At 44.2% G+C, this 10,073-nt stretch overlaps 1 pseudogene; it reads left to right on the forward strand.

The window, feature by feature from the left end:
* Positions 1-7,073: 7,073 nt before the first annotated feature.
* Positions 7,074-9,128, forward strand: LOC135975082 (olfactory receptor 10A4-like; annotated as a pseudogene).
* Positions 9,129-10,073: the final 945 nt, after the last annotated feature.

The following is a 10,073-nucleotide window of genomic DNA, read 5'->3' on the forward strand; positions in this document are numbered from 1 at the left end:
GCATGTCTTCACACAGTGTGGAGACTACTAAGGCTGCAGAAAACTCTCTCTAAACTTGGGCCTGATCCAACTCCATTGAACTCTTTGACCTCCAAACATTGAATCCCTCATGTGATTGTTCCCTGAACCCCCTCTAACTTTTTGATATTCTTTCTGATGAGTGGATATCAAGACTACACACAGTATCCCAGTCATGCTTTCAAAGGTGTCATATACTGAGCTAAAACCACCTTCCTGCTGCTACTCAACAGTTCTTTCTACATCCAAGGAGCATGTAAGCTCTTTTGGCCATAGCATTCCACAGAGAGACCATGTTCAGGGGTTTAACCACCATGAGATATAGTTAAAATATTTATCTTAGTTATACAGAGCTATCATGCCTATCCCCTTGGTATCTGAGGTCCAGGTTTGTAGAAGTCTTTACATACCTAATGGGATTTTCAAAGCATCTAGATGCCTAACTCCCATTGACTTCAGCATATAAAACAACAGGAATAAGAACAGCAACCAGCTAATGGAGTCACCCTTTTAGTTCAATTGTAAAAGAATGCTCTGTTGTTCCGAAGATTCAAAGTTGTAAGCTGTCTTCGGTGGCAGTTAGGCTCCTACCCTACTTGGATGCTTTGGAAAATCCTGCTTCTGCCTTTCGGTATCATTAGGTGCCTGCATCCCAGATCCACAAAAGGGTCTAGGTCCCTAAAGCCCACAGCTCAGTCCCAGACTTAGATAGTAATATGATCCACTAAACCACTGCTCACCTGCCACATAACTCGGTAAATGCCTAAACTCACTAGGCACCCAAATTTAAAAAGTCCCCATAGCTCATGTGTTATTATGGGATTGTATGTAAATTGTCTAGAAGTCATGACTAATGTAACCTTGTGAAATCTTATGAGCTTCAAGGGACACTGTGATGGGGTGGACTAGCCCCAGAGGCATCCTGTTGGAGGCCTCAAGGTCCTGCTATACCCATCTCAGGAAAAGAGTAGTAGAGGAGTCCTCCAAGCTGCACAGAGTCTGCATGGGATGCAGGTATCGGGGTAGGCTGCATTGGGATAGCCAATCAGAGGGTTACAGGCTAATGTGAAAGGAGCTGCAGTGCAGACAAGAGACAGTTGCAGTTTGGAGCCTGAGGAGTGAAGATGGTGTTCTTAGGAGGTTGAAAGACTACAGCACCATGAACAGATCAGTGCTGAAAGGTACTGGGACAGCAAGGACGAGCTCATGCCTGGCTACTGGGCCTGAACATAGGAGAACACTGAGGTATGGGTGAAGGCTGGAGCCACAGGGAAGTGGCCAGGGAACTGAAAGCAGCTTCATTAAAGACATGTGGTGGCACATGGCTTCTATTCTTAGGGTTTCTGGTCTGGGACCCAGAATAGTGGGTTGACCTCGGTCCCCCCCATAAGCCACTGGGGAAGTGGCCTACAATTTGACAGTGATCAACCCCCAGAAGGGGATATGAACTATTAAGAGGCCCAGCTGGACAGCTGGGGCCAGAACAGACCAAATGGTTGAAGTCAGAGGTTTAGGATCACCCTATGCATGGGGTGGCATCCCTGACCATCTTGTCCAACAGCCATTTATGGACCTGTCCTCCATTAACCTATACAGTTTTTTTTTTACAATTACAATTCTGCACATCACAATATTCCATAACAATGAGTTCCACAGGTAGGTTGTGTGAAAAAGCCAGATACCTATTAATTTCTTAAGGGGACTCCTGGTTTTTGTATTGTGTGAAAGGGTAAATTACACTTATTTCTTCACCTTTTCCACTCTATTCATGAAGGTATAGACCTCTATCCTATCCTGTCACTTTTCTAAGATGAACAGTCCTAATCTTTATTCTCTCCTTGGATGGAAGCCATTCCATACCATTGATCAACTCTGTTACCCTTTCCGAACCTTTTCCAGTTTCATTATGTCCTTTTGGATATGGACCAGCCAGAACTGGACCCCGTATTCAAGGTGTCTGTTATCGCACACACACCATGCAAGCCATGGCAAAAAGGGACATTCCCTGGAGGTTTCAATGGGGATTGCAGTGACCTTGATGTTTACTATGTTTTAACAAGCAACACAGGATTTATTTCTGCAGGAGGGCAATTTTAAAACTCTCATTAGCAGCAGCCTCAAGGGAGATCCCAACAGAAGCCAGAGCCAGGATGAGGCTGCTGTCCCATATGTTAGGCCCAAGAAAATAGAGTATAGAATAGGTTGTTTGGCCAGCTCAGCCAAAGTTAGGCTAACAGTAGTTGCTGGACCATTCCTGTCTCTCTGTGAAACCTGAGGATATGCTTGCTTGAGCTGCAGAGAATGAGATAAGGGGGAGGGGGGTGCATTCTTGTACCAGATGTGCTAGGAACAGTTTGTTTGGACATATGGAGACTTGCAGTCTCCACTCACTGTTTCTGTTCTTCATCTGTTCTTAACTCCCTCCTTTCTCCTAGTTTCTGGTGCATGACAATAAAGCTGATAAAAAGTTGCTGAGGCATCACGAACTGTTTGTAGTATCAAAGAAGATAGATATACATGAATATTAGAAGCTTTCAAACTAATAAAGGGGGGCTGGGTTGTTTTAACTATGATGCGACGGAACTGTCTATATAACCCAAGTTGTTAAAACCGTGGCTCGTTCTCTCTGGAGACGGGCCGCTCTCTATTGTTGTATGCACTCCTCAATAAAGAGCTTGTCACTGGACCTTGCTGGTGTTGCCTGTCTCTCTGCGGTCAGACAACGAACCTTGCCGTCTGGGTTCTGAGTCCCTGACACATATAACCTCAGGAAGAATCCAGAACAGCTGGCAGTAAGGTGCTGTGTAACACACACAAGAGTGTGCATCGAGCAAGAAAGCAAGAGCAGCTTCAGCAAAATGTAAGTGTTTTTTCAGAGAGAGTGAGAGTGTATGAGACACCGAGGAGAGCAGAGTGATGGAGGAAACCAGATCCTGATACCACACCAGTCACAATTAAGGAAAAGGTTGTCCCTTTATGCTGATGATTAAAGATAAATCTGATCATTTCAAATCCTGGGTGAAACTGTGAGGGTCTTAGGGAGAAAAACACTGTGACATTGGGTCGACAAGTACCCTGAAGTCTCTCAGGCAAACAGTTTGCTTGTTTATTTCCTTCTCTCTATCATTCCCCATTCTCTCCATGATATCTCTCATTACTGCTCCTTATACTGCTGAACAGAGACTCTATAGACAGCGACTAAAAGTATTGCAGCACAGAATCTGCCTGTGAGCAACAAAGATAATCGAAGGGATAGAATGCAGCCATATGAGCAAAGACTGAAGGAACTGGGTATGTTTAGTTTGGAAAAGAGGAGATTAAGGGGGTACACAATAGTGTTCTTCAAATACTTGATAGGCTCCCAGAAAAAAGATGGAGAAAGTTGTTATCCCTGACTACAAAGGGCAGGACAAGAGGCAGGACAAGAGGCAAAGGGTTCAAACTATAGCATAGCAGATTTATATCAGTGGTTTTCAACCTGTGGTCCGCAGACCTCTCGGTGTCCACAGACTATGCTTAAGATTTCCAAACGGCTCCACACTTCCATATGATTTTTTTTTTTTAGGGATCTACAAATGAAAAACGTTTGAATACCACTGATTTAGATTAAATCTCAGGAAAAAAAATCCTAACTGTTTAATAGTAAGACAATGGGGAAAAAATTCCTATGGAGAGCGTGGAGTCTCCTTCATGGGAGGTTTTCAAAACAGAGACTGGATAGTCACTGATGGGATAAGAGTGACAGGGATCTGTGGAGTCTGCTCGGCATGTTCCCTTTGTGCACAGTGCAGAGTCCTCTTCCTGTCTGTGCTGTTGGTCAATGTCACTGTCTAGTCTCAGGCACTAGCATGATGCCATTACATTCATGGCCCTCTCTGGGGAAGCTCATATATGTGACCCTCACCACCATCACAGCAAGTTTAGGGGTCATATTGGACAAGCAACTAAACATGTGATGCTATGGCACAAAGGGCTAATGCAATCCTGTGATGTATAAATGGAGGAGTGATGAGAAGGAGATTTTATCTTTCTGCTAGGCGTTGGTGAGACTGAAATCCATCCAGTTCTGGTGCATTTGCACACTAAAAAAAGAATGTTGAGAAAATTGGAGAGGGTGTAGAAAAGAGCCACAATATTATGGTGGGACTGGAGAAAATGCCTTACAATGAGAGTGAAGGAGCTCAAACTGCTCATTTTATCAGAACAAAGAATAATAGAATCATAAAATATCAGGGTTGGAAGGGACCTCAGGAGGTCATCTAGTCCAACCCCCTGCTCAAAGCAGGACCAATCCCCAACTAAATCATACCAGCCAGGCTTTGTCAAGACTGACCTTAAAAACCTCTAAGGAAGGAGATTCCACCACCTCCCTAGGTAACCCATTCCCACAGTATTCTTGCCGCCAAGTTAAAGAAGTTTGGGCTGGATGAATGGACTGTAAGGTGGATAGAAAGCTGGCTAGATCATCGGGCTCAACGGGTAGTGATCAATGGCTCCATGTCTAGTTGGCAGCCGGTTTCAAGCGGAGTGCCCCAAGGGTCGGTCCTGGGGCCGGTTTTGTGAAACACTGGAATGCGTTACCTAGGGAGGTGGTGGAGTCTGCTTCCTTGGAGGTTTTTAAGGCCCGGCTTGACAAAGCCCTGGCTGGGATGATTTAGATGGGAATTGGTCCTGCTTTGAGCAGGGGGTTGGACTAGATGACCTCTTGAGGTCCCTTCCAACTCTGATATTCTATGATTCTATGAATGCTTCACCACCCTTCTAGTGAAAAAAGTTTTTCCTAATATCCAACCTAAACCTCCCCCACTGCAACTTGTGACCATTAATACGTGTTCTGTCATTTGGTACCACTGAGAACATTCTAGATCCATCCTCTTTGGAACCCCCTTTCAGATAGTTGAAAGCAGCTATCAAATCCGCCCTCATTCTTCTCTTCTGCAGACTAAATAAGCCCAGTTCCCTCAGCCTCTCCTCATAAGTCATGTGCTCCAGCCCCCTAATCATTTTTGTTGCCCTCCGCTGGACTCTTTCCAATTTTTCCACATCCTTCTTGTAGTGTGAGGCCAAAACTGGACGCAGTACTCCAGATGAGGCCTCACCAATGCCAACAAGGGCACCCTGTTGACTCATATCCAGCTTCTCATCCACTGTAACCCCTAGGTGCTTTTCTGCAGAACTGCTGCCTAGCTACTCGGTCCCTAGTCTGTAGCAGTGCATGGGATTCTTCCATCCTAAGTGCAGTACTCTGCACTTGTCCTTGTTGAACCTAATCAGATTTCTTTTGTCTCAATTCGCTAATTTGTTTAGGTCCTTCTGTATCCTATCCCTACCCTCCAGTGTATGTACCACTCCTCCCAGTTTAGTGTCATCTGCAAACTTGCTGAGGGTGCAATTCATCCCATCCTCCAGATCATTAATGAAGATATTGAACAAAAGATTGAGAGGTGAGTTGAATACAGTCAGTGAGTACCTTCTTGGAAGAAATTGCAAGGTACTAAGGGGCTCTTTAATGCAGTAGAGAAAGGCAAAACAAGAACCAATGGCTGCAAGATAAAGCCAAAAAAATTCAGTTCAGAAATAAGGTGCACGTTATAAAAAGTGGGGATGACTAACCATTGGAAGTAAGTGCCATGGGAAGGCATGGATTATCTTTCTCTTGACATCTTCAAAATCAAAAACAGCTACTCTCCTGCGTACACTGTCCATTCCTAAACTCTTCTCCAGTCCTGCAAGTGAACCCCTTTCAAGTGAGAAACCCATGTTGGATCTCAGGATCTCACCCTTCTCCTAACACCTCTTTGGTACTAGCTGTGTTACCCCAGCTGGTCTATCTGGAGTTTTGCTCTGCTATAGTTTTACCTCCATGAGTCTGTTACAGAAGGAGTTTGCAGTGACACAGGATTAACTTCTTCAAAACAAAGTGGTATTTATTTGCCCAAGGGAACACAGCATTCAGGAAAATGGGATAAAACAATCAAGTGTCCTAGACAGCTCTTGTTTTACCTACGTTAACTTCTCTCTCCTTAGCTCAGTTCTTCAAGATCCGACTTCTGAGTCTGAGGGATAGTTTGCCTCCCTGCAGAGCATCTCTCTGTGGGCAGATCTACACTACCGCTTAAGTGGATGTAATGTATGTCACTCAGGGGTGTGAAAAAGATACCCCCCTGTGCAATGCAACTTATAGCGATCTAAGCACTGCCCATCCTGGCGCTTTGTCAGCAGGAGATGCTCTCCCATGAACATAGTTTCCGCCTCTCGTGGAGGTGGAGTAATTATGCTGATGGGAGAGTGTTCTCCTGTCAGCATAGAGCATCTTCACCCAACACACTGCAGCAGCTAGCTGCATCGGTGCAGTTGCACTGATATAGTGCTTCTAGTGTAGACCGGCCCTGTGCCTCACAGGGAATCATTTACTTGGCCAGTGTCTTCTGATCTGTCTCTTCCCAGATTTAGTGGGAAAAAAACTTGCAACTTTGGTGTCTAATGACCTGGTTAATTTTGAATGGGAGTTTGCTGCAATGCTCCTTATGTTGGTCATTTTTTTTTCAGCCTTTACTGTTTGGTTCCTCTAACAACCCCTTTTAAGCTTACCCATAGCAAGCAATCCATCATAAATTAACACACAGAGATATGCACAGAATTGTTACAAAGTAATGCCAGTATTTCCAGGTTTGTTACATATGCTTAACTCAACCACATGCTTAACTCCATGCAGAGGTTATTGGAGAAGTGCTATGGCTCATGATATCCAAGCACTCAGAAGAGGTGATTACAGTATTCCCTTCTGGATGTATTTCAAACATATACACTCTAGGTCAAAGAGGAATGAATTGAAGGAAATGCTATGACTTAAAATATACTCTCCTGGCTGACTTTCATATCTATGCATCTATGAAAAAGTTAGGGCAGAAGCGTGATAAATTAACAGTGTAGCTGCCATTTGGAGCTTGCAAGTGGGGAATTTCCATTCCAAAACTTTGTGTACAGTATATGATTTAAACCAATGTCTTGGCTTTTGAAAATTTATAAATCTTTCTCTATTTATTCAGTTTGAACTTGTCTACAATCAACTGGATTGTACTGCAATCTCTTTCAACACTCACTACTTTTCATCTATGAATAGATACATCTCATGGAAAATTGGGGGAGATGGAATCTATATTCAGCTCATGGAGAAAGGAATAATCAAACATATGTTACAGAATTCAACCTCCTAGGATTTGGAAATCTCTCTGAACTGCAAATTCTTCTCTTCCTTCTGTTTCTAGTGATTTACATTGTGACTGTAGCTGGGAACATCCTCACCATGGTCCTAGTTGTGGCTGATCAGCACCTTAACACCCCCATGTATTTCTTCCTGGGGTACTTGTCCTGCTTCGAGACCTGCTATAGCTCCACCATCCTGCCCAGGGTGCTGGCCAGTCTCCTGACTGGGGACAGACCCATTTCTGTTAGTGGCTGCATCACTCAATTTATTTCTTTGGTGTTCCTTTGGCAAGTGAATGTTGTCTCTTATCCATGATGTCCTATGACCAGTATTTAGCAATATGCAAACCATTACACTACACGGTTCTGATGAATGGCAGAATCTGCCTGCAGTTAGCAGCTGTGTCCTGGATGGGTGGATTTATGGTAACAACCATAGTAACATGTTTAATGTTACAATTACATTTCTGTGACCCCAATGAAATTGACCATTTCCTTTGTGATTTCACCCCAGTGAGTAAACTCTCGTGTAGTGACACCAGGCTGACCACACTGGTGGCCTTTATATTATCTTCTATAGGCACCCTGCCCCCGTTTCTATTAACCCTGACATCCTATATTTTTATCATCTCCACCATCCTGAGAATCCCTTCCACCACCGGGAAGAGAAAGGCATTTTCCACCTGTTCCTCTCACCTTATTGTTGTTACAATTTTCTATGGGACACTGATGATTGTCTGTGTTACCAGACACTGAGACACTGAGAGAACTCAACAAAGTGTTCTCTCTCTTCTACACAGTCTTGACTCCCATGGTCAATCCTCTCATCTACAGCCTGAGAAACAAAGAGGTCCAATGTGCCCTAAGAAAATTAATCACGCACAGAAATTGAGAAAGGAGTTGCTCCTTTAGCTTAAAGGTAGAGCTCTCTTGTGCAGTTCCCAAGATCTCACTTGCGAAGCTGGAAGTTGACCTTAGTGGGAGTTAGGCACGTATCCTGCTTGGGGGCTTTTGAAAATCCCATTTGTGCCTTTATGCATCTTCAGGTCTCTATGTCCCAGATCCACAAAGGAATTTAGGTGCCTAAAGCCCAAATATAGGCACTGAAATCCCAGATTGAGCTGCTACTGTGACTCAGATGGTACCTAACTCTATAGGTGAGGTATCACTAAGCACCCCAATTTATGCTGTAAAAGTCCCCTTAGCTACTGTGTCTGGACATACTACATACTGCCTATGGCAGGCTCCTGGGCATCCCTCTCATACCTCAACCCTAACACAACCCTTAAAGCAGATGAAGTCAAGCATTGTGCTGCCTATGACAGCTATAGTGATTTCCTGCAGCTTGATGGCCTTATGGAATTAAGTTAAAATGAATTGAATTAAGAGTAAGTGTATTAGGAGCTCATTGTATTAAAAATGCAAATGTGTAGGTGTTAGCATAAGGCTGTATGTAACTTGTCTAGGAGACATGACTACTGTAACCTTGGGAAATTGTATGAGTTTCAAAGGACAATTTGAAACAATGGGATCAAATGAGAATGAACTGTTAGTTGAATAGTTTTCCGCAGAAATGCTGGGGAGGAGGAGAATGCAAATGACCCACCTCTCGACCAGATCTTTGGAAGCTTTTTCTTGGGGAAAAAATATGTATTCCCAGGATCCAAAGGCCCAATAGCATGAAGAAGGGACTCTCAGAGCCATGGGTGGGTTAGTGGAAGGGGCTTGTTCTGATCAACAGGAGCTTGCAGGTAGAGGAAAACCCCTGTGTGAGATTTGAAGGGTTGTTCAACAGTCAGAGCCCAAGGTTGGAGTTAGGGTGGTCTCTGGTAAGTGTTTTAAGATGTGTATAGGATCTTCCATTGTTTTAAGCTTTTCCCTGTGATACTTTTACCTTAAGAATAAACTAGCTTGCCTCCAAAGAGTTGTGTGGTAACTACTGTGGCAGTTACACTGTTTCTCATCTCTGAGGAGAAAGCAAATGTGGCCTGCAAGGGCAGCCTGGCTTACTGGGGAACTCAGAGCTATGCAGCCTGCAAAAACCCTGGTCAGGAGAAAGAGAGCTGTGTGTCTCTGCCCAAGAGAGGTGATGCCTAGATGGTGAGTGCCTTTGGCTGGCAATGGGGGGGACGGGACACAGGTGCAGTTGCCCTAAACTGTGGCACTGTTCATATCTAAAACATGTTGCTGTTTTTTCTATTCATATCACCTAATAACAAAAATTAACCTCCCACATCGACCAATGAATATGTTCCATGTGCTGAGATGAGGATACTTGTGTTGTAGTCCCAGCTCTGATCTCTTGTGTGCCCTTGGACAAGTCTCTTCCTCTTCCTGGGACTCAGTTTCCCCTTTGCAAAGTGGCAATATTAGTAGTTATGTGCCTCTGGAAATTACTTTGAAAATGCTGGAATAAAATTGCAGAATAATCGGTAAGAACCATGACTGTATTGAGGAATGTGCATGTCTGTGTCACGGAGCTACGAAAAGGACATGGGCATTGAAGCACCTAGGCTCCATGTACAATAATTGAGGAGAGACAGGCTCCTAATAATGGGTTTCACAAAAGCCAGACAGATAGGCAACAAGCAGCCTACGTTAGCCAAGGAAAGACCCGAACGATAAAAGTGTGGCCTAAGTCTCACCCCACTCAGGGAATTTGGTGCCTAAATTTGGGCTGCAGGGATGGGCCAATCCCTGATTACGATCCACAGACAGGATGCTATCTCCTGGAGTCAAGCAGTTTTGGCACCTCAGTAATTTGTGGTGAGAATGAGTTTAGCATCTGCCTCACCCCAGAAAAAATAGCTGGGCATGAGCATAAGTAGGGCTTGTAACCTTTAGCCCCG

This window comes from Chrysemys picta, chromosome 13 (genome assembly GCF_011386835.1).
Source record: "Chrysemys picta bellii isolate R12L10 chromosome 13, ASM1138683v2, whole genome shotgun sequence".
NCBI classification, from domain to species: domain Eukaryota; kingdom Metazoa; phylum Chordata; order Testudines; family Emydidae; genus Chrysemys; species Chrysemys picta.